A 24783-nucleotide genomic window follows, 5' to 3' on the forward strand; every position below is an offset into this window, starting at 1 on the left:
ATTGCTCATTTTTATAATTACTAACAAACTTGTAATGTTTCCAGTACAGTGTGATATAAACCAGTACAATTTCAGTGTACTGTCCTGTCTCCCACATTGGTGTTTCACACCATACACCTCAATAAAATGCAGGTCTCTCAGTTCTAAAAATATGAGCATAAATATGAAAGTATGAATAATAAGTGACAGATCAACGTCTCTACTGTAGGACATCACAGACTAACAATCTTCATATCATTTTGTTACTAACTCCTTACCTTTTCGAATAAAGCATTTTATTAGCTAAGTCACATTGATAAGCCACACCCAAAAAGTTCTGGACATCATAAAGAGGTATGTGTGAAATGAAAGTATACAAAAAAAGGCGTTCTAGGCTAGAGTGAGAGTTAGCTAAAATGGGTCGAGTTCGGATGTTTACATAGACAACAGCAAATACTGAGGTCGTCACAAGGTAGCAGCTACAAAAATAAAGTCCATCCTAGGTCTGTTAAACCAAAAAGAAATGACCAGTCACAATGGAATCCCCCAGGGTTCTATGCTGGGACCTCTCTTGTTTGGCATCTACTTTTATGAAGAAGACACCAACACCAAAGAGCTCTGGCCGACTAAGTTTGCAGATGACTGCAAACTAGGAGCACTCGTTGAATTTCCAAATGATTTTGCCATCCTGCAGGAAGGTTTATTCCAAATAAATAACTGGTGCCAAAATCATGGACTGAAATTAAATGTCAGAATTGCATTACCATATTCTTTGGGAAGTCATCTATCCCAGACAACTACCATATTGGCAATACACCCCTAATCAGTTCCCTTCCCTAATCTGATCAGTAAAAAAACAGTTCCCTATACTAATCTGGTATGTCCAAGGGTCAGTTTCAAGGTTACTCTCCAGTCCAGCTGGTGAATCTGGGAATTTTGAGGCAATGTTACCATTGCCTTATGTACACAGACAACCCTCTCCTCCTTCCAACAAACTCTAATACATGTGAGAGATGCAGTTACACAGCCAAACTGGAGGCAGAGCTCTCTCAACCCAAGACTGGCACAGTCAGTCAGGAGGAAAAGGTAACCACCCACACCACAAATCCAGTCTCACACAGACCTATTGCATCTGCATACCCAACACATAAACACACAAAAACATACTCAGAGGCTCTAAATAAAAATCTGCCTAAACAGCAAAGACCTCCTAAGCAGATATCCAAGCAACAGCCACCCCTCAACAATACCCACGAACAACATATCTCACAAAATCAGTGTGCCTCACAGACACAGCCCTTAAGGCCAAACAACACACCAAATACACTTGTTATAGGGGACTCTATTGTCCGGCACACTGACGGCCCGCTCACCAGACTGAACAAGGAGAAGGTCACTGTAAGCTGCCTGTCGGGTGCCAGGATCCGCCACATAATGCAAGCACTCAGGTCACTCCAAAGCAAGTACAAGTATGACTCCGTCATTGTCCATGCTGGTGTGAATGACCTGAGACGTACCTCCCTGGACTACATGAAAAGAGACATAGAGGAGCTCTCTGATCATGTAGCCCAGGCTGGTATGACCCTGACCTTAAGTAGCATCTTGCCCTCACCAAGAATGATGCCACAGTATAAAGACAAAATGATCAGTTTCAACAATTGGCTGAAGTATTGGTGTCATTCAAAGGGGATCCAGTGTCTGTCAGCCTGGGATGACATGCTCGACTAGCCACGTTGCTTCGCTAGGGATGGCTTGCACCTGTCACCCTTAGGCTTTCGTGTACTGGCCAAGGCTCTTGCCACCCCCATAGTGCCTTTTTTAAGCAAGGCTCAAAGGACAAACCCACCTCCATAGACAACCCAAGGATAAAAAAACTAAAGGTAATGCTACTCAATGCCAGAAGTCTAAACCTCAAGATGCACGCACTCAAGGCTCTCCTCAGTATGGAGAAAATCGATGTCTGTGCAGTAACAGAAACCTGGTTCAAGGCTCCTGCGAGCACCCCAGCACTACCAGGTTATAACTCATACCATGCATTTCGGCCCCAAAACTCGGACCGAAGCACAAAAGGAGGGGGAGTATCTATATTCATCAAAGATACCTACACCTCCAGGTTAGTAGCACTGCACGAAGCATCGTAAACCATCCATGTGCAACTAACAGCGGGCAAAACTGCCTTTCAGTTTGTAGCCTGCTACAGAACACCCTCCCTATTACAGGAACCCCACTTGGCATTCCTGAGAACACTGGAGAATATGAAGGTCTCTCCAAACACTATGTTATTGGATGACTTCAACTACCCAAACATTGACTGGGAAAACTACTCAAGCCCAAACACCCTCGCCCAACGGTTCCTTGAATTTATAAACTCTAACGCAATGGAACAACTGGTCACCACTCCCACAAGAGGGAACAACATATTGGACCTGGTCATCACCAACATGGGGACTCTATGTTCCACACCAGAGGTAAACCCCTCATTGGTAAGATCAGACCATAAACAAATTTCCCTAGACATCCATATCCCGTCCCCACCCCAGCCAAGGAAATCACTGTAAAGAATTTCTCAAAAGCCAACTTTGCACTTCTCAAAACTGAGGTGGAATCCTTCAAAGCCCCTGGGCCAGAGGATAATACAGCCCAATCCGCAGAATCCTTTACAAATGCATTCTATGAGCACCTGCAGGAATGCATGGATCGTGCTATCCCAAATAAAACCAAGACTCACTCCTCCAAAAACAGGAGACCGGTCTGGTGGACCCCGGCCATAAATAAACTATACAACAGAAGGAGGAAGCTACTACATGACAGAGCAAAATCCCAAAAAGGGAAAGCATCTCTGATCAGTATTAGCAAGAAACTTCAATCCCTCATAAAATCATCAAATGCCAGTTTCGAAAGAAAAATTGCCCTAGACACTAAAGATAATCACAAGGCCTTGTTTAGTTATGTCAGGAACGTGGGCGGAAACTCCCAGATATGCTTTGAATTGTTGCATAATGGCACAAAATATACCAAACCTACAGACATAGCTATCATCCTGGCAGACAGATTCAGCACAAACTTCTCCCCCCCCTTCCCCCCCAAAGGAGCAAATGCCTATCCCAACTGAATGTAACCTAACTGACATCACAGATGCACAGGTGAAAGCTGCCCTCTCCAAAGCAAAAAACACAGCATCTATGGGACCGGATGGTGTCCCAGGCTGTGTCTTACATGAGCTCCAAGAAGAACTGAACTCTCACATTAAGTCATTGTTCAAACTTAGCCTTACTACAGGATATGTACCCAAAGAATGGCGTACAGCTACAGTGGTCCCACTCCATAAAGGTGGTACCACAACGGACCCCGGAAACTATCACCCCATAAGCCTGACTAGTCTGGTCTGTAAAGCTATGGAGCGTATTATCATGGAACTCATAAACAAAGACATTGGGAGCCTCCAGACACTGGACCCTACCCAATTCGGCTTTGTTAAGGGCATATCTTGCCTCTTAAACCTAGTTGATTTCTTTGAAACAGTTACCAAAGCCATAGATGAGGGCAAGGTAGTCCACACAGCCTACCTGGACCTCGCAAAAGCCTTCGACACAATATCCCACTCGGGCATCATAAATAAGCTTACCAGCTTAAATATCAATCCCTATATCACAAGATGGGTTGCAAACTGGCTCAGAGATAGAACCCACATGGTCAGAATCGCAGGTGCTATGTCCAAATCCAAACCAGTTACAAGTGGCGTCCCACAGAGCTCAGTTCTGGGACCTCTCTTGTTTGGTATATACTTCTCTGAGGTTCAGGCTAACACGGGGGGATTATGGCTGACAAAGTTCGCAGATGACTGCAAACTGGGGGCCATAATCGAATCTCCAGATGACACAAGCTTCCTCCAAAGGGGTCTCACAGAGACGGATGCTTGGTGCCAGAGCCACGGCCTCAAGCTAAATGCTAAAAAGTGCATAGTCATCCCCTTTGGGAAAAACAAGGTGCCCACAAATTACCACATAGCTGGTAATCCATTAAGTACGGAAGAAGTAATTAGAGATTTGCGGACCAACGTAGATAGTAATCTCCCTTTGATAATCATGTTGCCAAAGTGGTTAGAAAGACCTTCTATATATCCCACCTTATCATGAAAGGGTTCGCATCTAGATCAAGAGAGGTCATTGTGCCCCTCTACTCATCACTCATCAGGCCCATAATTGAATACAATGCCCCTTTTGGGATGTACCTTACCCGACACCTGCAGCAACTGGAGAGACCCCAAAAGTGCCTCACCAAGAGGATCATGGGCTACAAACAGATGTCCTATGCAGCACGACTAAAGAAACTCCAGCTCTACTCAGTTGCTTACCACCTACTCAGAGGCGATCTATGCCTGATGTACAAAGCCATGTCAAACCCAGAATTAATGGACATGCTCCACCTCAAAAAAATCCAAGTCCCTTAGAGCTACACTCTCCAGGGACCTAAACCTTAGCACAAAAATAAATAGGACATGCTGGAGGGACAGATTCATTTCCCAGAGGCTCCCCTCACTCTGGAATAGAATCCCAATTCATGTTAGACATAACCCCTCACTGAACCTCTTAAAGCAAAATCTGGATGCGTGGATGGGAAATCGCAAACTCACCCCTGGGATCTCTTCTGTGTCCCTGCTAGACAGAGGCACAGTAAACTAATCTTAAAAGGGTACCTTTTGTGACCTACTTTACAGAGGCACAGTAGGCTAATCCAATAGGGAGGCGGAATCCAAATACACTCTGGCTAGGCTTATAAATGCCCTAGGGCAGATAGCCTAGTATCTACCTATGAACCTAAGAGTTGACTCACTTGTTCAGGATTTGGGAACTTATGTGGGCAGTATATTGCACAGTTTATAACAAATGGGTTATGTCTATATCTAGGGATGTTACTGTCCCCTCTTTACCAATCCCCCATTAGGCCAGTCACTGAATTTGATGGCCCTCCCGGCATGCATCTGTCCAGACACATGCAACGACTGAAAATGTCCACAGAGATACCTTACTAAAAGGATACAAGGCCTCGGAGTCAAAGCTTTGTCACTATACTCTCTATCCTACAGCCTGCTAAAAGGTGATCTATATCTGGCATATAAGGCATCCTCTGACTAAATAGTGATGGATTTACTGCACATCAGCATGTCAACTGGTATCAGAAATACTTGGTCGAGGGATCTAAACCTCTTCTGCAGCATCAACAGAATGGTTTGAAGGGATAGGTATATGTCGAGAGGATACCGCTGCTCTGGAATGTACTCCCTGTACACATAAAACAAAGTTCAGCCCTGCCCATATTCAAGCACAACTTGGATCTATGACTAGGAAACAGAATACTTATCCCAGTAATGCCTCCTATACTACTAATGGTCAGAGGCTGCTTGTAAATGCTTTATCCCATGCAAGGGTCCCCTAAAATTATCTATGGCATGTTTCCAGTTATCCTCATTATGGTTAACATTTAATTATTGACCACAGCATGGGTAAGGCCAATCTATAAGCAAATGGGATAGGTTAATTTGAGCACAAAAAGGGAAACTGACTAGACTTAAAGTGGTCCGCAAGGGCAGCTAATCTAGTACTTATCTCTGAATTTATTTGTTAAAACTGAAAATAGCTTTGTTGTACTACATACTTTCTTTTAAAGAAAAGGTGGGGGAAAAGTCACACGCATACTGTAAACATCCATCTACCAAGATCCACACGATTCATAAAGTGATGTGGTATAGTATATCCCAATAACTGTACTTTCTGAATCACAGGGAGTTATGCATTATAACCTCAAGGTAACTCGGTGCTTGTTAAGTAAGAGCTGGAGTTTTGCATTATAACCACAAGGTAACTCAGTGCTTCTTAAGTAAGAGCTGGAGTTTTGCATTATAACCACAAGGTAACTCAGTGCTTCTTAAGTAAGAGCTGGAGTTTTGCATTATAACCTCAAGGTAACTCAGTGTTTGTTAAGTAAGAGCTGGAGTTTTGCATTATAACCACAAGGTAACTCAGTGCTTGTTAAGTAAGAGCTGGGGTTTTGCATAATAACCACAAGGTAACTCTGCTTGTTAAGTAAGGGCTGGAGTTTTGCATTATAACCTCAAGGTAACTCTGCTTGTTAAGTAAGAGCTGGTGTTTTGCATTATAACCTCAAGGTAACTCAGTGCTTGTCAAGTAAGAGCTGGAGTTTTGCATTATAACCTCAAGGTAACTCAGTGCTTGTCAAGTAAGAGCTGGAGTTTTACATTATAACCTCAAGGTAACTCAGTGCTTGTCAAGTAAGAGCTGGTGTTTTGCATTATAACCTCAAGGTAACTCAGTGCTTGTCAAGTAAGAGCTGGAGTTTTGCATTATAACCTCAAGGTAACTCAGTGCTTGTCAAGTAAGAGCTGGAGTTTTGCATTATAACCTCAAGGTAACTCAGTGCTTGTCAAGTAAGAGCTGGAGTTTTGCATTATAACCTCAAGGTAACTCGGTGCTTGTTAAGTAAGAGCTGGAGTTTTGCATTATTTTATTTTACATTTGTTGACCGGGATAGTCCAACTGGATGCATGTCCATTTTCAGCGGAGGCCCGGGGAGAAAAGCTTCAAGGGTAAGCAGATACAGCATTACATAATACCAGCATTACATATTACAAACAGACTATTTACAGAGATTACATAAGTAAGCAAGTTAAACAAGTTCCACAGGTTACAGTTAATCCTGAGCACAAGTCAGGATTAAATTAAATTACACAGTAAACTGGTTAACAGATTTTTACATATTCTAGAGAGAGTTAGCCAGGCTTGATACATTGACATAGCCAGTTAAGTGACAAATGTTGTTTAAGTCTAGTTTTAAATTGACCTAAGGTGGAAAGTAAGGTAATATCAGCTGGAAGAGAGTTCCAGGATCTACTTACAGAGTTTGCAAAGAGAGAATCACTGGCTGTGTTATTAATTTTGCTAGTCTGAATTAGTAGTTTGTTAGAGGATCGAAGCGGTCTAGGATTGTTATAGGGGGTGATAATATTTTTACGTGCAGGAGTATTGTCCGGATTATAGAGGATTTTATAGGCCATAATCAGTTGGTTATACTGGATTAGGCTGGGTAGTTCAAGCCAACCAAGCTGATTTAGATTGATGCAATGATGTGTCCTAAAAGGCAGCCCAGTGGCAAACCTGGCAATGTGGTTGTAGCAAATTGAGAGTTTGTTAAGGACAGTCTTGTTCAAATTCGAGAGTAGAGGGGATGCATACAGAAGGGTTGAAAGAAGGCGAGAGCGAGCTATGGCAATTTTAGCTGGAGGGGTTAGGAAGGCTTTTATTCTGTATAAAGTGACCCTAGTTTTTTATTGATGGTTTTGATAGTTTGGTTAACATGTAGGTCAAATTTGAGATTATTGTCTATGATGACACCTAATAGTTTTGTAGATGGGTCAGAGGAGATTATTGTGCCATCATTTGATTTTATGGTAAAGGTGAAAGTGGTAGACCTACGTGTTGGTGAAAATAACATTTTAGCTTTTTTGGGATTTAGGATCAGACGATGTTCAGAAAGCCAGTTTTCTATTGTATTAAAGGTGGTCTGTTTAGCTGACCATAACTCTACTGGAGATGTGGCTGAGCAAATAAGAGTAGAGTCATCAGCATATTGGATACAGCTGACTTTTGGGATGACAGTATAAAGGTCGTTAATGAAGATGAAGAACAGCAAGGGCCCTAGTATAGAGCCTTGTGGTACTCCGAGGGTGTTAGGTAGAAGGTTAGAGAGTTTGTTCTGCCAGAGGACAGCCTGCTGTCGACCATTCAGGTAGGATTGAAACCATTGGAAGGCTCCAGTATCTAGACAGAATGTGTGCACGGTGTGGATTAAAAGTTGGTGATCAACCATATCGAATGCCTTGGAAAGATCCAAAAAGAGGGCTGAGGATATATAATTATTGTTGCGATTATGGTTTATGGTGTTAGTAAAGGCTAGGAGGGCTGAAGTAGTGCTGTGATGAGGACGGAAGCCATGCTGAGTGTCTGCCATAAGGCAATTTTGGATTAGGTGGTGCATGAGTTGTCTATGAATACATTTTTGCATAATCTTTGCAAGTGGAGAGAGTATAGCTATTGGCCTATAATTGGAGAATTCAGTAGAGCTGCCTCCTTTGTGAAGTGGGATTACATAGGACATTTTCCAGATAGTGGGAATTTTAGCTTCTACTATGGTTCGATTGATTAGTATTGAGACGGGGTAAGCAATAGCATCAGCTGATTTTTGTAGGTACTCGGCAGGGAGTTGATCAGCAGAAAGTGTAGTGGGTTTTAATTTTTTGATCAGGGTACAGATAAGTGAAGTGGCGACTGGTTGGAAGCTGAACGTAAGTAGGTTTCTAGGTATGCTACTTTCAGGACCAGGGGAGCTAGGATGTAGTTGGCTAGCTAGGGCTTGAATTGTCTCAGTAAAGAATTGGTTAAAACTATCAGAAACGTCTTCAAGGGTTTTATCAATAGTAGTAGCAGGGATTGGGGTTGAAGTTTGTCCAGGATGTAGTAGATTATTTAAACCTGCCCAAAACTTCTGAGGGTTATTTTGATTTACTGTCTGTAAATTACAGTAGTATTGTTTTTTGTCTTGTAAAATTGATTTTTCGGTTTCGTTCCTGGATTGCCTCTATTTAATGTGATCTTGAGGGTCTTTAGAAGAACGCCATAAAGCCCATGCTTTGTTTCTAAGGGTAATTTTGAGTTTAGACTCTATAGAAAGCCATGGTGCAGTTTTTGCCTTGGTTCTCTTTGAAGGAACAGGTGCATGCAAATCAAGGATCTCAAGGAATTTGTTGTTAAAGAATGCTACTGCTTCCTCTAAGGAGAGGTGTTTTAGAATAGACCAATTACATGAGTTTAGTTCTTGTTGGAATTTGGCAGGGTCAAAGTTTTTATTGTTTCTAACCTTTCTGAGTAAGGGTTGTTGGGAATTAATGGTTTTGTGCTTAATTACATATGTGAGAAGGTGATCGCTTAGGCCATTAAGGAGGGTACCAGAGGTGTACAGTTGGGGGTGACTGTTTATGAGAACCCAGTCAAGTATACTTTCTTTTTGGTTGGGTTTACCTATCCTGATAGAGGTGGATATGATTTATGTAAATGCATGCAGGTTAATATGGGTGGTTGGGGATTCTAAGGAACAGGTGCCCCAGTCTATGTTAAAGTCTCCAAGTAGTAGGGTTTCTTGGGGGTAGTTACATGATAACCAGTGCAGGATATCTTCAAATGTAGATATATTGTTACCTGGGGGAATGTACATACAGATGATATTAATGCATTTATTTTTATTAAGTTGCAATTTGGTGGCAAGAATCTCAGAGTTATTAATCTGAGGAGGTTGTATTACATCTATGGTGACATTCAACTCAGATTTATAGAGTACAGCTATCCCACCCCCCCTTCCTCGAAGCACGATCCAGCCTGTGTATGTTGTACCCAGGTGGTAACACTTCATTGTCTTTAGTGTTAGGTTTTAACCAGGTTTCAGATAAACAGAGAATCTCAGGGGAGTGCACATCCAGAAGTGCATGCAATTCATGTACCTTGTTATTAATTCTTCTAATATTGAGATGACAGACTAGGAGAGAGTTAGTTGGCCTATTAATTGTAGGTTTGTAGCTTAGATTACAGGTAGAGGGGGTATGTGTATCTGAAGTGAGTGAGCCAGCGTTGGGGTGAATATCACCACCACGTATTAGGTTGAGTCTATACTTGGTGATGAACTTCAGGAATTTGTTTATTAGTTTGTGGTAGTGTTTGGATCTAGAGCTAATGTGCCTGGGGTTGAGATGCTGATAGACTGAACAAGATGTTGGATAGGATCTGGTACTGTAAGTATGGGTGAAGGTGGAAGGATTTACAGCTGTGGTGATAGTATGGCCTTTTGGGACCTGAAATCCCATAAGAACCTGGTTTTCATACAAGGTAAGGAGGTATGGTGTGAACAAGAGTGGTGGTACAGAGGAGTATATCATTATATGTGATTCAGCTAGTGAGTGAAGGAACTGTTTTACCTGGTGAGTGCAACACCAGAAGATAGAGTGGTGTGGTAAAGGTACTGAAAGGGGGATGGGAGAATGCCAGATGAAAGCTAATAGGTGCTATTAAATGTAGGTAGAATAGGGGTGGGTGGAATTATCCCAGATGAAAGCAGATAGGATCTAGAAAGTGGGGGAGTGGCTATAGTACTATAAATTTAGAGGTACTGGGGGCAGGAGGGAATTGGGGGCAGGGAGGGGAGCGAAGAGAGCCCGAGCGTAGCGAGGGCGAACGTAGCGGGGCTATTGCAGCTTACAAGGTTTCCTAAGGTGTCCTAAAGCTATAAGGTAAGTTTTACAGCTCTAATGTAAGAGTCAATTTACTTCAGTTACAGGCAAGGTTGCCAGACGTCCCTATTTGGGTGAGACTGTCCTGAGATCAGCAGCCTGATCCCGAGTCCCGCCCTGCCGGTTTAAATCCCGGCCAGCCTCCGCTTTGTTTGTTTTTTTTTTTTTTGATTGTCCCGTATACCTGGCATACGGGCCAATCAAAAATTGCTAAACACGGAGCTTCTTGTGTTCCACATTAAACACGAGAAGCTCCGTGTTTTGATTGGCCCATATGCCGGTATACGGGCCAATCAAAAATCGCTAAACACGTAGCTACTTGTGTTGAATGCGGAACTGCAATGCATTAAACACGAGAAGCTCCGTGTTTAGTGCAGAGCTACTGAGTGAGCTCAGTTCTTTAATGTGGAACTCTGTTCCGCATTAAAGACCTTTTTTTTTTTTTTTTTTTTGGTCTTCACTTGCCATGAGAGACCTTCTTCTTCTTTTTTGTCCCTACCTGGGGTGCTGGAAATCTGGCAACCCTGGTTACAGGGGAAGGAGGCAACCACTCAAGTAGAAACAAAGAGCCCTATGGCTGACCAATATGGTGACTTGCTTAATTACAAAGCACTGTAAGTGAAAGCTTAACAAATGCTTTTTGTGTGTAACCTACTCTGTTTAAATGTTGAGAGAAACTGATTGCAGTCCTGTAGACACTGTTTTGTAGGGAACTGTAGAGTTCAATCTGTTTAAATGTTGAGAGAGAGAAACTGATTGCAGTCCTGTAGACACCGTTTTATAGGGAACTGTAGAGTTCAATCTGTTTAAATGTTGAGAGAATGATTGCAGTCCTGTAGACACCGTTTTGTTGGGAACTGTAGAGTTCAATCTGTTTAAATGTTGAGAGAAACTGATTGCAGTCCTGTAGACACCGTTTTGTAGGGAACTGTAGAGTTCAAACTAAGTCACACCAGGTCAGCCAAGGGGGGAAGAGAGAGGGAAATCCTAAGCACCTAGATTTGAAACCTCAAGATTATAACCTCAAGGTAACTCAGTGCTTGTTAAGTAAGAGCTGGAGTTTTGCATTATAACCTCAAGGTAACTCTGCTTGTTAAGTAAGAGCTGGATAAAACAAAGGAAGCAGTAAGCAAGAAAAAAGATGCACCAGAAACAATGAGAGTAAATTTTGCCTTCACTTATGTTTACTCTCAACTGTTAAAGTACAAAAAACAGTATCTTATTACAAATGTTTTGAACTGCATGCCTAGACTTTCAGCTACAAACATCCTGAATACAGACACCAAATACCATGTGTGAAACAGATTCCAGAATTCAGATGACGAAGTAAAGGGGAAAAAAATCAGCAGGAAAGCACAAATAAGTCTACTGGCCCTAACTCTGTAGAATAAAATTCTACATACCTAGTAAAACACTTCAAAACTTATTCTTGTATAAGTATTAGTAAGTCGCTGTTGCTAAGCAAGAAATGTCCACTTCTACATCTCTGTCACTTGTTTCAAAATCTCCAAATAAAAAATGCCAAGTGCATCTGTTGATTTAACAGACAAGGGATGATTAGCTACAGGATGACTATTTTAAATAAAGCTTCTTTATTTTATTTATTTACCAAAAACCTTGAAGTATTACTTAGGATTTATTTCACAGCATCAAAAACATGGGAATTAATCCTATTAGGATTTTCCCCCAAATCCACTTCTCCTCATCCTAACAAAGCACCCGTCACTACAGCTATTGTAATTATATTTGCTTAATACTCCAAAATTGAAGGCCCAGTGGTATCAAAAGCAGGGTTGGACCAATTACCAGGCAATATGCTGTTTCAATGACACTACTGTGGTACTATACATCATATTTTACAAGTGTGCCACTGATTAAAGAGGGAAATGAATGTACAGTTAGACAACAACCTGACCACGCTCGTTCACTTACACACTTCCAAAAAACTGAAGTCGGTGCCACTAATACCACAGACACTTCCCCTACTGTTGGGGACTACAACAGCACATTCTTATATGGTCTGTGGGAAGAGAAGCACTGGGCCAGCTACCCTGTGTCTCATACCACAAACTTGCCATGAGCAGGACTGCTGTAATGCCAAAACACCTCACACCTAGTTTTTATGTGCTTGCAAAATTATCCCCAGCAAACAGGAAAATCTCTTTAAGACCATATACAATAATCTCCTAAGAAATAATTAATGCAGTCATAATAATGGTTTAAAATAAACTCTAGCTGTAAAATAAACTATCTGATGAATTAACCAGAAGTATGTAAAAGTCCTCTGCAGTGTGTTAGGTGTTGCGAACTCCTACCTCTATTGACACACTCCAGCACACACACACTTCAGGCCATTGCACACCACGACATCATATCACAAGCCAGTACATCAAGCCTGGTCACTACGCCATCACTTCAATTCCACCCACCAAGACAGCACAACCTACAACAAAGCAAACAAAAAGCAGCAGTAGCAGCATACAAGGATACATAAACATACTTGCCAGTTTTATAGGCACTTTCAACAGCAGCTGGTGCAACGAGAGGTCAGCCAATGATGAAAGTATAAGTGCTCATGGATGAGGATCCTTCATACATCAACTGATATCCTAAGTATGAATCTGATAATGGTAGTACTTTGCAGCTGGCTAATAAATGGAAAGGACCATAATCAGTACCAGTAAACCTCCAGAGAGTCCATAGTCACAGAATGGATGGAAAGTGTAGCTCAGAAGGCTGAGAAGTACCATAGGAAGCACAACTCTTGGAATTATGTTCCAAGCAGTAATGTTTGGGAAAGGTGTGAAATGACAACAAAGAGACTCCCATCAAGCACTATGATATGTGATAATAACCTACAAAATTTAGGAAGGAGTTGCAGTACAACAGTTCTCCACCCAGATGGACAACACCTTTCAGTATAAGTTATACAAGTGGAAGGCCTGCAGCTTCAACCATCTCAATAGACTCCTGTGGTAGGGACAAGTAGGATCAAAGTATCTAAATTAACAACAATGCATGCCCTGAAGTCCCATCTGGGGGAACTCACTTGGTCTGTACTGGTGCAAATTACAACCTGAAGCCATACCTTTCTTACCAAGCAAAGGCAGAGCAGATAAACTTTGCTCTTTCTCTTCTGAACTTTGTGATAATACAGACACTTATTCAAACTGAAAGGGACAGGGGGACATGTACAGGTACTCTACCTATAATCATAGGAGGTTACTAGGCTAACGGCCCCAGGACACTTACAAACCTAGCTAAGTTCAACCCCTGATCCCAAGGGTGTCAAGGTTCAAGCAGACACTAAAATCAGAACCTAATGCCCCTGTCCAAGAGGGACACAGGTGAAACCCCTGGGATGAATTTCTGGTTACCTATCCAATCATACAAATTACGCTTAAAAATGGCCAATGAGGGGCTTTGTTTAACATGAATAGGAAGCTTCTTCCAAAGGTGGGGCAACCTCTGTGAGACAAATCTGTCTTTCCAGCAAGTTCTGTTGATGTCACATACCAGGTTAAGGTCCTTTGAGCAAGTGAACAGTATACCATTTGACTTGCGAATACACAGCATTTCCATTAAAGCCTGGTCAGAGACTGCGCTATATGCAAGGCACAGTTCGCCTCTGAGCAGTCTGTATGACGCACAGTAAAGTGACAATGATTTCAGTCTGTCTGTACAAGACAGATTTTGAAGACCCTGAATTTTCTTTGTAATGAACCTTTGTAGTCTCTCCAATTGCTGCAAGTGTTTGGAAAGGAACATATCAAAGGGAGCATTGCACTCTGTTATTGGCCTGATGTGGGAAGAGTACAGGGGGTTATAACCTCTTGTTTCTGAAGGCAATGCCCTTACTTATGAGTTGAGCAATATAATATGATCTTCTTACCACTGTGGAGACATGCTGATTGAAGTTAAGGTTGCTGTCAGCCTGTGTACCCAGATCTCTCACCACTGACTGTGTGCTTAGGGTATTGCCATTGATGTGGTAGTTTGCAGGAACATCACCCTTGCCAAAGGGAGTGAAAATGCACTTTTTTGCATTAAGTTTAAGACCATAACTTTGGCACCAGTCATTAGTTTGCACAAGACCTTCTTGCAGGATGTTGACAGCACTAGGGATTTTAATGATTTCTCCCAGTTTGCAGTCATCAGCAAACTTTGTCAGCCACAGTCCTTTAGCTTTAGCCTGTACTTCGGAGAAGTAGATTCTGAACAGTAAGGGTCCCAGAACCAATCCATGTGGAACGCTACTGGTTACGGGTCTGCTGGAGGAGGTGGAGTCCCTTATTTTGACAGTATGAGTTCTATTAGTGAGCCAGTTTGTAACCCACCTGACGATATATGGGCTAATACGCAGGTGGGTGAGTTTATCAATGATTCTTGAGTGGGGGATTGTGTCGAAGGCCTTGGCTAAATCTAGGTAGGCCGTATGCACAGATTTATCCTCGTCTAGAGTTTTGGTGATGGTCTCGAAGAAGTCCACCAAGTTTAACAGGCATGATTCTCCCCTTGACAAATCCAAACTGGGTGGGTCAAGCATTTGGAGATTTTTTTGTATCATTGTTAATATGGTCCATGATGATTCATTCCATGGCCTTGCAGATAAGGCTGGTTAGGCTAATGGGTCTATAGTTACCAGGGTCTGTGGATGCACCCACTTTGTGCAATTGATGACGGTAGCAGTTTTCCATTCCACCAGACAAAGACAGAGCTTAGGCTGTGATTTAAAAGCATGCTCAATAGTGATGCTAATTCCTATTTTAACCCATGTAGAACACAGCCTGTGATGTTGTCTGGTCCCATAGAGGCTGTGTTTTTGGCCTTGGAGAGGGCATTTAAGACCTGCTTCTAGCTGATACTAGGTGGGGACAGGGGTTAGGGATGCTTTGTGGTATATGTGGTGGAGACAGGCGAGTGAAGTTTTCACTAAACCTGTCGGCCAGCAGGTTTACTATATCCACAGGTTCTATATATGTAGTACCATTAACTACGAGTTCAGTGTAAATCTGGGCTTTACCTTTGAGGTTATGTTTGTAACTAAAGAAAATGCCTTCTGGATATCCTTAGTTAGGGAAGCTAATTTGGATTTAGCTTTGGAGGACTTCACTAGGAGTCTTATTTGCTTGTTTAAGTTTTAAGTTGAGGTGTTTCTAGTTTTGAGACTGCTCCTTCCTACTCTCAAACAACAATTTGTTTCTCCTGTTGTATAGTCTGTTAATGGCAGTTGTCCCAGTTGTCCATCAGTCAGGTTTGTTTTTCCTTGGATATCTTGCTTTGGTTCCATCAGGTATGGCAGTCAATACAACTGTAGAGGTACTTGTATAAAGCACTGGTGTATCACTCAGCATAGGTGTCTGTTCCATCAGTGGTGGTGGGGCTATGAAGCTATTTATGCTGTTAAGTTAAGAGGTTGTAATTGGCCTTGAAGAAGTTTTTTTAGTCTAGTTGTTGCAAGGGGGGTCTTGTGTTATACTTACTTCTAGCGAGACTGATTTGTGGTCAGAGCTCACCAGGGATGGACACACACTGGGGGTGGTGCAGCAGTCCCCCATGTTGGTAAGCACCAGGTTCAGGATGCTTGAGCCCCTTGTGAGAGTGTGTCAACCAGCTGGTCCAGGGCATTGGAGTTAACGAAATCCAGGAACCTTTGGGCAAGTGAGTTAGAACATTCATAATTTACCCAGTCTATGGAGAGGTAATTAAAGTCACCCAAAACCAGGGTGTTTGGTTGTATCTTGATTGACTCAAGTAGATCAAAGTAGACTGAGTGGATGTCCTAATTCATGTAGAGGATCCTATAGCTGACAATGATCTGAAGAGGAGTCTTACCTACAGTAAATTGTACCTGAAGTAATTCAAGGCAATCCTGTTCAGTTTGTGGTCTGAACGTGTGAAGGAAATATAGCCTGCTACAGCTGGCGTGCTCTCTGCAGCCTTAAAACAGGTCTCACTGACTGCACAAATGTCAGCATCTTCCAAGGTGAGGACTGCTTCCAGTGAGTGCAGTGGTTTAGACTCCTATGTGTTTATCAGCATAACCTTGAGGTTATTTTTAGAGAACATTTTTACTTCGGGAATTTTATTTTTGTGACATTGCCTAAAAAAGGCACTATGATGCTCATCACTTGCACGGCAAATGCGATGCTATATAGCAAATGAGCACAAACTGATCTAAACAAATTAACCAATAAAAAGCTCAAAACTGATCCTTTTTCCAGCACCCTTTAATCAGATAAGTTCTAACTACTCACTCCTGCCACTAGGTTGCAGGGAAACTCTCTCCAACAAACGATGGCCTGGTTTAGTGCTCAAGTTATACAAACAGAACTACATGAAGCAGGTCTGAATCTAGTCTATGCTACAGCAAACAAAAGTGCAACAATAAAAAAAAACAGTTCAAATAAGCAGTGATATAGTAAAAAATGCAGTTCAAAAGTGCAATATACAGTGAAAAATTCTACTTAAGTTTTGCAGAGATAAGCAGATGGCTTGGATTTGCTTATGTGGCAAACAAGAGCAAACTGATTTAAACAAATTAACCAATAGAACAACTCAAAACTGGGCCCTGTTCCAGCAACCTTCAATCAAATGAGTTCTAACTGCACGTTCCTGCCACTTTACTGCTCAAGTTATACAAATAGAACTAGATTCAGCAGGACTGAATTTAGTCTATTCTACAGCAAACAAAGTGCACCGATTTCAGAAAAAAAAACAGTTCAAATAAGCAGACACAATAAGCCTTCAACCAGCAACTCCCAGCTCAGAACGGCAGAAGCTATCCTCTCCTCCCACAGGGGTGTAGACCACAAACCAAGTGCTTAAACCAGAGCCAAGACTCTTTTAGAACATCAAATACACTAAGCCTTCAACCAGCAATTCCCGATTTAGACATGTGAGCTAGCTCTCCTGCCACAAGAGTGTAGACTACAAACCTTCTTAATGTAAAACAACTGGCCTGAAGCCCAACTGCTTAAACCAAAACAAGGAGGCTTAGAATAACAGTTACAATTTAATCAGGCTACTAACAAGCAGTAATGAATGCAGCAAAATAAATGCAACTGAACACTTAAGAACAAGCAGCAAAAGCAAACTAAAGTAATAAAGAAGGAGGAAACACAAATACAGTAAAAGCAGCTGAATAAATTGTATTTTTAGGTTAAGTGGGAAGGGAGGAAACAGAGGATAATTCAAGTTTGAGAAGCTAAGGGGGTGGGCCTTTTCAAATGATCTCTGTACGCAGTAGAATGAGCTGATGAGATGGACTGGGAGGACTGTCCACAATCAGATTAACAGTAGGGACAGACAACTCAAAAGCCATCAAGAACACAAGAATTGGGTGGCTGGGAGGGAAACAATGCAGCCAGAGATAAGCAATATTCAGGCAGAGTACAACAAGCAGGCCAAACAAACACTTCAGCTAAATACAGATATTTCTAACTAAAAAGACTAATGCTGTTTCTCAGCTCTTCCCACTAATTAACTGATGTTATTCACTGTTTTCAAAGGAATTCTTTGCTAACTTTTCTAACTGTACCTAGCCAAGGCCTCTTAAAACTCCAACAGAACAGGAAACTTAAAACAAATGTAATACAAGAATAAGACACAAAATGGAAGTGACCAAACCTTAAACGAAAAGCTTCAATTCAAAATAAAAAGGCAGCCAGAGATCAGCAATATTCAGGCAGAGTACAGCAAGTAGGCCAAACATCTACCACCAACTTCCTCTTGTCCTACTGAAATGTGACAAGTGAACAGGACAGTATTTTCCTTAGGAAAACAGATCACTCTCCATAGTGCTCACTGTCAAAAGACACTGACCAGGCAGGACTCTCAGACTCTGAGCTTCAGTGGAGAACCTGAAGTGCATCTCAGGGAATCTGCCAGTGTGTACATTTTCTCTCAGTGAAGTGAGCAACTATAATGGCAATACTTCTGCCTGCAGCACAATGCAACACAAACCACCTCAATGCACAGGGACATGAACACATGCCCCCTGTTACTTACCACACCATGAACTGGCTACCATACCAAACCAGGATAGGCTCTGGTTGGAGCTCATCCTCTAGACTCTTCATGGCAAACAAATGCTTGCAGTTCTAGCTGATTCACATATAGACCATCTGAGGGGTCAATTTGTGCTAGATCATGGAAGACCTGAGGTAGGCTCCCTACCCAACAAGAGAAGCACTCTGTCATGACCTGTGACGGATTCTGCTACAGAAACATAATGCCCTTAAGTAAACTGAAGGGGATGCTCCACCATTCTACAGCTTGTTACTAGACTTTCTGTCTAAATGAAAAGTAAGCCTTATTATGATGCATTATATTTTTTTGCTTGTTTATTTAATTTCACAGAGGTTATGCTACACTGACAGTTACAAAGCATTTCTCTGTTAGTGAGCATTGATGGTTTTCTTCTTTATTCTTTATTCTTGTTCAGTTTCTATAATAGTGCTTAGGAAAGAAGCAATTAAATAAACGTGAACCTAAACCTGAACCTGAATTACATCCTAAAAATATTGATATGACACATACCTCTCAACCTCTTCGCATAAGAACTATGGACAAAGCCAAAAATAATGGGGGACAAAGGTCTAAAAATAGGGACAGTTTTTAAACACTGCTCTTATTAACTTTGAAAGTTGACAGAATAAAAGATTTTGCACTAGCACAATTTTCTGAACAATATGAAGTCTGAGACTCAAAATGTCTGTCTTTACCGACTTCAGTCTTTGATGACTTTCCAAACAGCCACAGATTTTATGAGTAACAGATCAAAAATATGAGACAAAAGTCTGGACAGTTGAGAGTTATGAATTGTGACCCCAGGAAAGAATTATGAGCACAGGGTGAATGTGTAGACCACTCACACCTAACATCCAATGAGATTTAAGGGAAGCCAGGAATTGAATGAGTTATGTAATGTTGGACTGACAATGACTGGATAGCTAAGTGATGTATAATGTTTGCAAATGAAAATATGTCAATATGGTTTGTTTTAATTCATATAAATGTTTGACAGCCTATGTCACAAGTGACAATTCAATAATGATGCGTCTTGTTTAAAAAAAAAAAAAGTACACATACCACAACCTTGCAAAAGTTAAAATGCAAATTACATCTTCCACTAAGCCCAGAAGGTGGAGAAGGGTCCAAGCCTGAACACTCCACTGTGTCATCTCCAGACAATTAAGATCCTGACTTCCTGAGCCCTCTATACAGGCAGGAATGACTAATTATGAAAAGTGACCATGTCTGCCCTAATGAAAGAAATCCTCTGAGCTATTCTTTGACAGGACTTCTCCCAGATTATGCATATCATAGGGCCTACAGATGTGGGATGGTCCAAGCTAAGGACATTATTTTGGATTCCCTTGATGGAGTCAACAGGTGCCAGTCATCCAGGAAAGAGAGCGAGTGAAAGTCATTCACATGCAAGGTCTCTGCAACCACAGGTATCATACTGGTAAACACAACTGTTATGCAGGATGGACATAACATCACTTTACACTGAAGGTGATAGTTAGAGTGAACCAAGGAAATTGGCTATGTGGTCTCCAAACAGTGACATGCCAGAAAGTATCCATCATGTCCAGAGTATTCAAGCCTAGGTATCCTCTGGCAACAGAGTTATGACTTAATGGAAAGTCACCATCTGGGTTTTGACAGATTGCATGTGTTCATCAAATCTTCAGAAGTAAGAAGAGGTGGCAGCAAAATATCTGACCTCATTCCGAAGAACAGACAGTCCCCTATGAGGAACAGAGTTTGTGCCTTTCTCAAAAGATCACTGAAGATGGCTTCATCTCTGAGTGGAACCCTTTCCAAGAGAGGATCTAAGTGCTCAAATACAGGCCCTTTTTCACAGCTCACAAAGTTGTGACTAACCTAAAGAATTGCCCCCAATGAATGTCCTGCATAGTAGTCAGGACAGACACCTCATTTTCAGAATTTATATCTATTTTCTGAAAGATATGAACACAAAACCTGTTATTCTAACAACTTTCTAAGTTTATATGACCAATATTTAAAATTTGCTCATATTATGGGACCTTTGTCATTCCTCCCCTCATTATTTTGGGGTTTGTCCAGATTTCTTGCACTGTAAAGTTTACAGGTATGTCTGGAGGGTACAGAAGACTCATTGCCCTTAATCTGTGTAAGAACTTAAGGCCTCTTGGTCACCTGAATAACCTTTCAGGAATACAAAAAGTTGTGGAAAACTTGACCCTAGCCATAACTCTTAGAAGGGCAGCCAATGCTCAATGGAGATATATGGGGTGAGATGAAATTAGGAAGAGTACAAAATTATGTAACAGACCACAGCCACTCAGGAACACGCCTGCCAAAGCTGGAGTGACAACTGGAAAGACCTGTGGAGAACCAGATACAGACATCAGCTTGTGCTCCCTGAAAGTGCACTCCTACATTCATGAAGAAAGATCCCACCATACTCCAAACAGCTGTCTAACATTGCATACCTGGGGCTGCCCTGCAAGCCCCATTGATGTGTAATGCCTCAGTTGACTTTCCTCAGCCATAAAAACATGAAGTCCTTTTGGGAGCATGGGGAGGCCTGAAGGGAAGCGTCCTCCATCCTAAGTGTAACCATTCAGCATCAGATGAGGAACTCTAGAGATTGCTTCACAGGTGCTGTCTGCTTATACACAAACTTTCAACTGTGTGAAGCGAGGTGCAGATACCCCATGACACATGTTGGTTGAGGGAATAAACATCTCATAGGCTTCTGAACATCCACTGAAGAAGAGCTTGACCCATCACTAGTTAAGGGTGAATGAATAAAAAATCAGAGCCTAAAGGAACAGAATTACCTCCAGAATGGTTTGAAAGATGTTGGTCCTGTATATTTTTATCAATCCATGAAGCCTTTGTCTGGGATTATGAGAGGTACCTGCAGATCTCAGCAATAAGTATCTTCAATTGACACTTCTCGAGTGATATTACTTGCTTGATGTTTTTTTTCATTCTGTGTGTTTAGATGTGGAGTTAAAACTCTGGCATTTGTGACAGTGCATGATATCATGTATTTCTCCTAAGCAGTAAAGGAAATACTAATGCTGGTCACGGCTTGTGATCTGATGGCCACATGAATGCTTTCACAGCTTACACTTTAGACCTGTTCCACGATGAATGTGACAATCAAACAGAGCAAGCAGCAGGAAATAAACTGGGGGGGGGGGGGGTCAAACACACAAGTACAAGAGCTAAACAAACTTCTGGCCCAGGGTCTGACACTGTGGTATACACCAGCTGCAGGTTCTTCTGCCCTTCAGCAAAGTGATGGAAAGAGTAAAAAGACAAGCTGGGGACTGTAGAAGAAGAAATACTATTAGTTAACCTACTAAAAAGGACTCTCAACATCAGATTACTGTGCAAAATACTGTCATGTGCATTTCCATTCCTATAGAGGACTCTTCAAATGCTATACCAAATCATATTTTGTAGACAGCTATACAGTGCCAGTTGTATACTCAACGACAAAACAAGCTCCTCTAGGAAGAGCAAACCTGTCTGGTGAGCAACTGCCATTAAAAGGCTTTACAATAAGAGGAAGAAATTGCTATCTAAGAGCAAGAGGGAGCGAGCCCTAAACTGGAAACACTCCCTCATCAGGTTAAACAAGCGAATAAGACTTATTGTGAAGTCCTCTAGAGCAAAAGTACAGTTTTGTACCTACCATAAATGTAGATGTTCGAGTGCTAATACAGCTGCAGTCATAAAAGATGGGTTTTCCTGCCATCAGGCGGGTCCTCAGTCGGCCGAATTCCAAAGTCTAGGTCCGGCGTCGGATGTCGTCGCTTCTTCCCTGACATCAGTGCGACAGGGGTATAAAAGAACCAGCCGACGCCATTTTCTTCAGTTTTTCTTGCCCCAGATGTCAGGTGCCCCCAGAAGGGAGGCAAAACATAAATTTATGTAATAATGCAATGCAATATAATCAAAAAACAGTAGTTGCAAGCAAATACACCATAAAAGAATACCCCAATCAGGTTGTATGAGGAGGTGTTAGCCATTAGGCCTGTCCCAAGAGGGGAAGGAGGGAGGGAAACCTGGACTGCAGCTGTATTAGCACTCGAACATCTACATTTATGGTAGGTACAAAACTGTACTATGTTCATCGTGCATACAGCTGCAGACATAACAGATGGGTTGAATCCCAAAGCTAAAAAAGGGGTGGTAGGCACTAAGAGGAACTAGAAGGAGCCAGGATGCCTTGCAAGACTGCAGTGGCAAAGCCCACTCTAGATTTGGAGTATAATGGTAGGTGATAGTGCTTGGAGAATGTATGTACAGAACTCCAAGTGGCTGCTTCCAAAATATCTTTGATAGGAACCCCTCTGAGGAAAGCTGTAAAGGTAGCTGTGGCCCTTGTGGAGTGAGATCTGATGCCTGTAGGTACAGTCTTACCATGAAAAGAGTAACAAAAGCGTATGCAATGGGCTATCCATCTTGTGATTGTCTGTTTGGAAATAGGCTTCTCTTGAGCACCTGTAGCATAGGACACAAAGAGTTGCTCTGATTTTCTGAAAGGCTTTGTTCTGTCCAAATAATAACAAAGCTGTCTGTGAATGTCCAAGGAATGTAGTAGTCTCTCCCCTTTGTTTTGTGGATTAGGGTAAAAGGTAGGTAGGTGGATAGCCTGATTCAAGGCTACCCTGGATACTACCTTTGGCATAAATGAAGGGTTGGTTCGTAAGGAAACTCTGTCCTGATGGAAAATGATGAAAGGCTGCACAGCCATGAGGGCTTGTAGTTCCGAAACCCTGCATGCTGAGGTGATAGCCAGAAGGAAGGCTGTTTTCCATGACAAATATTGCAGTTCTGTTGAAGCAGCAGGCTCAAAGGGAGGCAGGGTCAATTTTTCCAGGATGAAATTGAGGTCCCAAGCAGGTACTGGTTGCTTCCTTGGGGGTTTTATATTCTTAGCCCCTCTGAGGAACTGTCTTAAGAGGGGGTGAGAGAATAAAGGAGGATCAGTGTTTTATTCTGCAGAAATGGCTGAGGCATGGATTTTTATGGAGGAGAATGAAAGTCCACTGCTTAGCATCTCAGCTAGGTACTGTAATATTTGAGGTAGATTCAGTATTCCAGGATTCTGACCCTTTTTCTGATTCCAGGCACAAAACCGTTTCCATTTTGCGGAGTAGGCTTTTCTAGTAGAAGGCCTTCTGGCCTCCAAAATGACATCCTGCACCTCCTTGGAGAGTAGGGTCTGTTGTGAATTTAAGGAATCCTCCATGCGGCTAGATTGAGTGTTTTCAGCTGACTGTGAAGAGTTTTGAAGTTGTGCTGAGTCAGAAGAGGCATTAGAGGCAGGATCCATGGTGGGGAATGCGTCAGGCTCCTCAGGAGTGGGTACCAGTGTTGTCTTGGCCAGTCTGGAGCAATGAGAATCATCTTTGGTCTGTCTGCTCTGGCTTTTAATAGAACTTTGGGCAGCAGAGGAAGAGGTGGAAAGGCATAAACTGTCATTGTTGTCCAACTGAAAGAGAGTGCGTCCACTTTCCAGGCCTGTGGATGAAAGGTCCTTGAGCAGAATTTTGTTAATTGGTAATTTCTGTGGGTGGCAAAGAGATCTATGTCTGGCCTTCCCCATGCTTGAATTATTTTTGTAAAAACTTGAGGATGCAACTTTCATTCGTGTGGATCTGTCATATTTCTGCTTAGGTTGTCTGCCAGCGTGTTTTCCTTGCCTGGCAGGAACCGACCGAGGACCCGCCTGACGGCAGGAAAACCCATCTGTGAATCCAAATTAGCTTCCTCAACTAAAGACAACCATAAGGTGTTCTTTATTTACATCCATAACCTAAAAGGAAAGGCCCAGATTTGTACCAAACTGGTAATTAATGATATCACATATCCTGAGGACATAGCTAACCTGTTGGCCGACAGGTTCTGTGAAAAATTCACTCCTCTGTCTCCACCACACATACCCCATGACATCCCTGCCTCCTGTCCCCTACCTTGTATCTTTGAAGAGCAGGTCATTAATGACCTCTCTAAGGCCAGGAACACAGCATCTATGGAACCTGATATCCCATGCTGTGTCCTACTTGGGCTCCAACAAGAATTAGCAACACCATTAGGTACTATTTTCAATCATAGTCTAAGCACCAGCTTTGTTCCAGCTGAATGGAAAATAGCCACTGTTATTCACTTGCACAAGAGTGTTGCTTCCACTGACCCCAAGAACTATAGACCTATTAGCCTGGCTAACCTTTTCTGCAAGGCCGTGGAACAAATCATCAAGGACCTTATCAACAGAGATATAGATAATCTCCAAACATTTGACCCTACTCAGTTTGGATTTGTCAAAGGGAGATCATGCCCGTTAAACCTGGTGGACTTCTTCAAGATAGTCACCGGTGGACTTCTTCAAGATAGTCACCAAAGCCTTGGACGAGGGGAAATCTGTGCATATAGCC

At 42.1% G+C, this 24783-nt stretch overlaps 1 protein-coding gene across 3 annotated transcripts in view; it reads right to left on the reverse strand.

The window, feature by feature from the left end:
* Nucleotides 1–24783, reverse strand: part of CREB3L4 (cAMP responsive element binding protein 3 like 4) — a 467239-nt gene that overhangs the window by 346328 nt on the left and 96128 nt on the right. The gene's annotated exons all lie outside the window — the stretch shown is intronic.

The sequence above is a fragment of the Protopterus annectens genome, chromosome 8.part0 (assembly GCF_019279795.1).
Source record: "Protopterus annectens isolate FY-2018-M chromosome 8.part0, PAN1.0, whole genome shotgun sequence".
NCBI classification, from domain to species: Eukaryota; Metazoa; Chordata; order Ceratodontiformes; family Protopteridae; genus Protopterus; species Protopterus annectens.